Raw genomic sequence first — 6,000 nt, forward strand, 5'->3', positions numbered from 1 at the left:
ATGACATTGAAATTTTGATTGGAATAGCATTGAATCTGTATATTGCTTTTGGAAGGATGGCCATTTTAATAATGTTTATTCTTCCAATCCATGAGCAGGGGATGTCTCTCCATTTCTTTGTGTCTTCTTCTATTTCTTTTAACAGTGTTTTATAGTTTTCTTTGTATAGGTCCTTTACCTCTTTTGTTAGATTTATTCCCAAATATTTGATTTTTTTTGTTTCAATAACAAAAGGGATGGTCTGAATAAGGATTTTTTTTCCTGGCAACTTCTGAGGGGAGATGGGGTGGAAAATTCAATCAAGAGGAAGAAAGGTATTTTTTTCTAATCAGCTTAACAATATAAGAAAAAACAATGTCTAATTTAAACCGCCTTAATTTTAACTTTTAATTTTACATGGCAACTTTACTATTATGTTATTTAACAATGCTGCTAGAATAAGGTGCTAGTAATCACCATCTATGCTGAGATTAATTACAACTGGCAGAAGGAAGTGCCCAGGCAAGCATTTCACTTTCCTATTTTAACGAAAGGGCTTTATTCTCAAGATTTATGATCACTTTTTCCTGAGGCTGGCAATGTTGTTAGCACTATAGGAAAATACTTTAGGCCTGTCTAAGTATCAACAAACACCACTGGAGAGATCCTATATGCCTCGTCACTGCTTCCTTGAGAACAGTCATGTCAGTTACTAAGAATGAGATGAAACACTCTATCAGAAACATTAACACAAAATTCAAAGAAAAACTACAAAGGTGTTAACTTTCCTCAAACTTGTGAAAATAAAGCAAAGAATAAATTATGTCATCTATAAAAGGTATATTTATTAAATTATCACTAAACAGAACATACTGGAGATGCTCTGTCCTTTAAAAAGAGTAAGTCTAAGTGGTGCAGCGGTTGAGCGCTGGGTTGCGAAGCTGCCCGTGGCCTCTGCAGCGCCGGTTCGATCCCCGGCTGCTCCCCGGCCACCAGAGGAGGGTCCCACATGGCGCGCAGACCTCTCCTGCCGCCCGCTGCTCCCCTCAGCAGTGTACTTCGGTCCTTCTGCCTGTTCTGCAACCCGCTCTGGCTCTGGTGAATTCTCTCACCCTCCCGCGCTTCTGACTGTACCCAGTGCTTGTATAAATAAAAATAAATCTAAAAAATAAAAAAAAGTTAAGTCTAATAAATGATATCTAACACTTTGTTGCAGAATTACAAATATTACTTGTAATATAAAATAATTTTGGACTATTACTATCATCAGTTCTGCTAGTATTCTGCTTTACAGAACGTCAGTTTAACAAGACATCCTTTCCATCACTGTTAGTCAAGGTTAACTTATTCGATCTGGGTAGCTCTTCTGCCAGCCTGTGGCTATGCAGGTGCCTCTCTTTTTTCTTTCTCCCTTTCTTAATAAACCTGTCCTTTCAAAACGTAAAAAAAAGAAAAAAACTGGATCAGGCTATATAAACTTCCTTTCTTAAGTGCCAGTCTCTCTCAGAGGTGCTACCCAGCATTACTCTAGATAAAAAGAACAGAATCGCTTTCCCCAAAGAGTGCTTTTCACATTTACTAATCACGTGTACATTCACCATCTTTATGTTTCAACGAACAATTCTGTGAAATATAAATCACTGGTGTTATTATCCCCACTTTATCTAAGTCAAGTAACACTACACTATGGTTCCCAGACCTAGACCTAACTGTTTCTAAAACAGCAGAGTCTCCGGTTTATTAGCAACTGTATACAGAATAAGCCTATAAAGCCAGATTTGGTTACACACAGTACTGCCATGTCCACATTATTGTAAAACCTGCAATAGTACTTATGGTGATCTCATTCGAGCCCCATGTTTGCAGAAGTGGACCCTTCCTTTTTCCTGTCTACACTCAACACGACGAGGCTGCAATAGAGATCATGAAGACCAACACTACTTTCGACAGAACGTAAAATGACAACTAAAGAAATGATGTGTAAGACCATCAAGAAATTTCTCTGGCACGGTAATTAAATTGGGTAACTTCAGCTATAGTTTTGAGGAAACATATGCGTTTACTAATTTCAGAAATTCATATAAAAAAAGAACACGGGTAACTATTTTTTAAATTTAAGAAGCCAATCAATGGGATAGAGAGCCTAATCCAAAAAATGCGATGACTGAAAAAAGCACCTCTAAAACGCAGAGTGCATGTTCAATTAATTGCATGGAAGGCGCTCCCACAGCGAAAGCTGTCCTCTCCAGTTCCCCAAACAGGCAGTCAAGGGAAGTCAAAGCACCGCAACAGTCCCCTACTTAATTCCGACTTCACAGACTGAGAGCCCTCCAGGAGCGTCGCCTGCACCCAGGAAACCCACACCACTCTTGCCAGGCATCTCAGCAAAAGTAGGGTGTGATTCTTCGCTGGAACTAGGCCTTTCGCGCAGGAAGGTCTGCTAAGGGCCGATTACAAAAACCGCTTCCGCGTCTTTTCCCCGAGGGCAGAGGGAGGCACATCTCAAGTCCAAGTTTCTTTGTTCTGCAGCAGGACGGACGCTGGCCACAAATGCCGGACGGTCGGACACCGCCCCCAGCCCGGGCGCGTGCAGGGCGCCGAGAAAGGCACAGGGGCCGCGCGAGCACAGCCGCCACGAACGGAAAAGGGGTGGCGTCGCGGGGGGTGAGGGGGGGGGAGCCCGGGGAGGCAAAGAGGAGCCGCGCCAAGGGCGGGGGCCCGGTCTGGGCGGGGATCCGGGAAGTGCCCCGGGCAGGTTCAATGGCGCCCGCCACGGCGGAGAACCCCGCGAGCTTCCCCCGGCCGCCGCCCACGGGCCCGCGCCCCCCGCGGCCCGCCCCCAGGCGCGTCCCAGCCCACTCCGCCGAGCCCAGCCGTCTCGGGCCGCACTCACCCCGGAGGAAGCCTTGGCTCCCTCGTCTCCTTCGCCCCTCCAGGCCGGCGACGTGGGGCTGACGGCCAGGTCGCAGAAGGCGGCGCCGAGCGGAGCCCGCTCCCCTCGGCCGGCGGTGGAGACCCGGGCCCAGCGCCCCAGCCACAGCGGCAGCGGAGGCGGCGGCGGCAGCACCTGACCCGGACGCAGAGCGCGACCCCGGCGGAAGTGACAACATCCAGCCGTTCCCAGGCGCGGCGAGCGGGGAGGCGGAGGCCGGCGGTCTGGAAGCCCCGGGATCCCTCCCAGCGCCTTTAGCCTTCGCGCGCATGCGCCCCGCGGCGGCCCAGCGTCCCCAGGGCGGCGCGTCGCGTGCGCGCCTCCCCCGCGGCGCCCGGGCCGGGGCTGGCGCGTCCCGCCCTTTCCTCGCGCTGGGGACGCGGCTTCGGGGGCTTCTGTGCGTTATGTTGGCTTTGTTGATCCTCCCGGAGCTGCGTGTTATAGAATGGAAGAAATGCCTGGGGGGACAACATCCGAGCCCTCCTCTGGGGAGGCTAGGACCTTAAGAGTTTTCGAAAGTTTTCTAATGTGAACAGCTTTTCCACAATACTTGTCCAATTGTGTTGCTGTGTAGGGAGCGATCAATTAATTATTTTTTTAATCTCCAGTTAAAACGACTACTTTAAAATTCCAATGTGGATCCCATTTTCTGTGCTTGTCTCGCCACGGACCTTACGCAGCTGCAGGAAGCTGTGGTGAGGCGGGCCCGGGTCTGCGGCCCGAGGGAGTGACGGGGCTCCGCGGCTTCCAGAGGCTGCCCGCAGCCTCGGCAGCGCCGGTTCGATCCCCGGCCGCCGGGCGAGGGTCCCGCATGGCGCGCAGACCTCTCCTGCCGCCCGCTGCTCCCCTCAGCAGTGTACTTCAAGTCTGCCTGTTCTGCTCCCTGCTCTGGCTCTGGTGAATTCTCTCACCCTCCCGCGCTTCCGACTGTACCCAGTGCTTGTATAAATAAATGAATAAATCTTAAAAAAAAAACCAAAAAAACAAAACAAGAATTTGCAATCTGGTTTACTTTAAAAAAAAAAAATCCTCAGAAAATGCACTCATTAAATCCCTGCGAGGTAGTACGGAAAGTGGCGCTTAAGGGGAACAGAAGAGCTCAGAAGTTGAGTCCGTGATTCGAAAAGTATCCCAGTGAACTTGACTTTGGCAACATTTCCTCACTGTGGCAGGTGGTTTACGCTCTGGTCCGTCTGTAAAATAGGGGGGAAATATCTATTTGATAAGGGTTTTTTTGAGTTAAAGTCATTAGAACAGTGCTTGCCATATTATAGTCATATTGTTGTAGAGCAACCCCGATACAAAACGGGGTATGTAACAAGTATTGTTAGTTTCCTCCCGTTCTAGCAGTTTTGTTAGATGCCCGGAAGAGAAAACAAGCAAAACTGATCAATGGGGCTTTGGCTAAACACGTCTTGGGCCATGTTCCGTAAAAAATTTCATCTTCAGTTGCAGATTTTCTGAGTTCCATATTTTGCTTATTTCAGGCCTGCAATGAGAAGTATTCACCACAGGGGGGCAGAAAATCATATGAAATTGTATTGCAATCTTTAGTTTCTTCATTTTAGTAACTTTGTTGAAAAAGCTTCAGCAGTGTTTTGGTTTTGAGTAAGCCATTCTATTTTTATCTCTCTCATGAATTATTCATAATTTTAAAACTCTAAAAAATACAGACAAGGCAAAAAAGGTAATCACTACTGATACATTTATGCATAACCTTTCAGATTTATATATATATCTCACTGTATAAATAGCATATGTATATTTTTATAAAAATGAAATCATGTACCTACGGGTTTATAATCTAATTTTCCCTCTCATTAAATATATATAATGAACTTTTCAAGTCACAAAGTATTTTTCTACACTGTCATTTTTATTACAGATCGTTATGTACTAACAAATTCTTATTGAACATTTAAGTTACTCCATTTTTTATATTAAAAACATTTCATAGACTGTCTAAAAAAGGCAGAAACATAGGGCTAACTTATTTTCATGCTTTAAACTACCTACACTTTCAAATAATATTTGAAAATTTTACAAATTTTCCTTCAGCTTCTCGATGAAATAGCTCTAAAGCAATGGGTCAATTGTTAATCTGAAAAAGTATAAAAAAGGCATTGTTTTCTCTGTGTTTCTGAACTTTGTGAACAATCAGTAGTGTATTCATATAATCACTTGTTTTTCTATGTTCCTCCTTGGAAAGGCAGACATTTAGACTCTTAAAAATTGGAAAAGAATTTAGTGGGTAAAAAGCGTGACTTCCAGACCCTACGTAGAAGGTATCATTTGGAAAGCGATGCATTAACTCAGCCACCATTAAACTGTTTTGTTTGTGATTTTGGCCTTGGTGTTTTATTGAACACCCTAAAATGACACAAGCACTTAAGAGTTGTCTATAGTTTTATCTTTAAAAAATATGGATATTAAACTGAACGGAAATTTTGTGTGTAGTCCTATGATATGAAGTAGAGAATGTGATCTTAATAAATTGCCAAACACCTCATAGTGATGGAGGATAAGAATAGAAAAACTGGAAAGGAGATTCAAGGTCAAGAATGGAACTCACACAAGGAGATAGGGGTAGAAGAGATTAGCATAAGCCCTTAACCCAGTTATAGAAACCAAGACCGTTTTAGGCATCAATGCCCAGATCAGGAGGCGCAACTATCAGAAAGTATCAGAACGGTGCTGGGAAAACTGGGTCGCTACATGCAAAAGAATGAAGCTTGACTACTACCTAACACCATGCACAAAAATCAACTCAAAATGGATTAAAGAACTAGACATAAGACCTGAAACCATAAAATACATAGAAGGAAATATAGGCGAAACACTACGTGATTTGCACATCAAAGACATCTTTACAGACACATCACCCAAAGCAGTGATAGTGAAGGCAAAGATAAACAGCTGGGACTACATCAAATTAAAGAGCTTCCGCACAGCAAAAGAGACAATAACAAAAACAAAGAGAAACCCCACTGACTGGGAGAACATTTTTGCACACAACACTGATGATAAAGGACTGATCACAAAAATCTACAAAGAGCTGATGAGACTCAACAAAAACAAAGAAAATAATC

This window comes from Talpa europaea, assembly GCF_964194135.1.
Source record: "Talpa europaea genome assembly, chromosome: 8".
NCBI classification, from domain to species: Eukaryota; Metazoa; Chordata; class Mammalia; order Eulipotyphla; family Talpidae; genus Talpa; species Talpa europaea.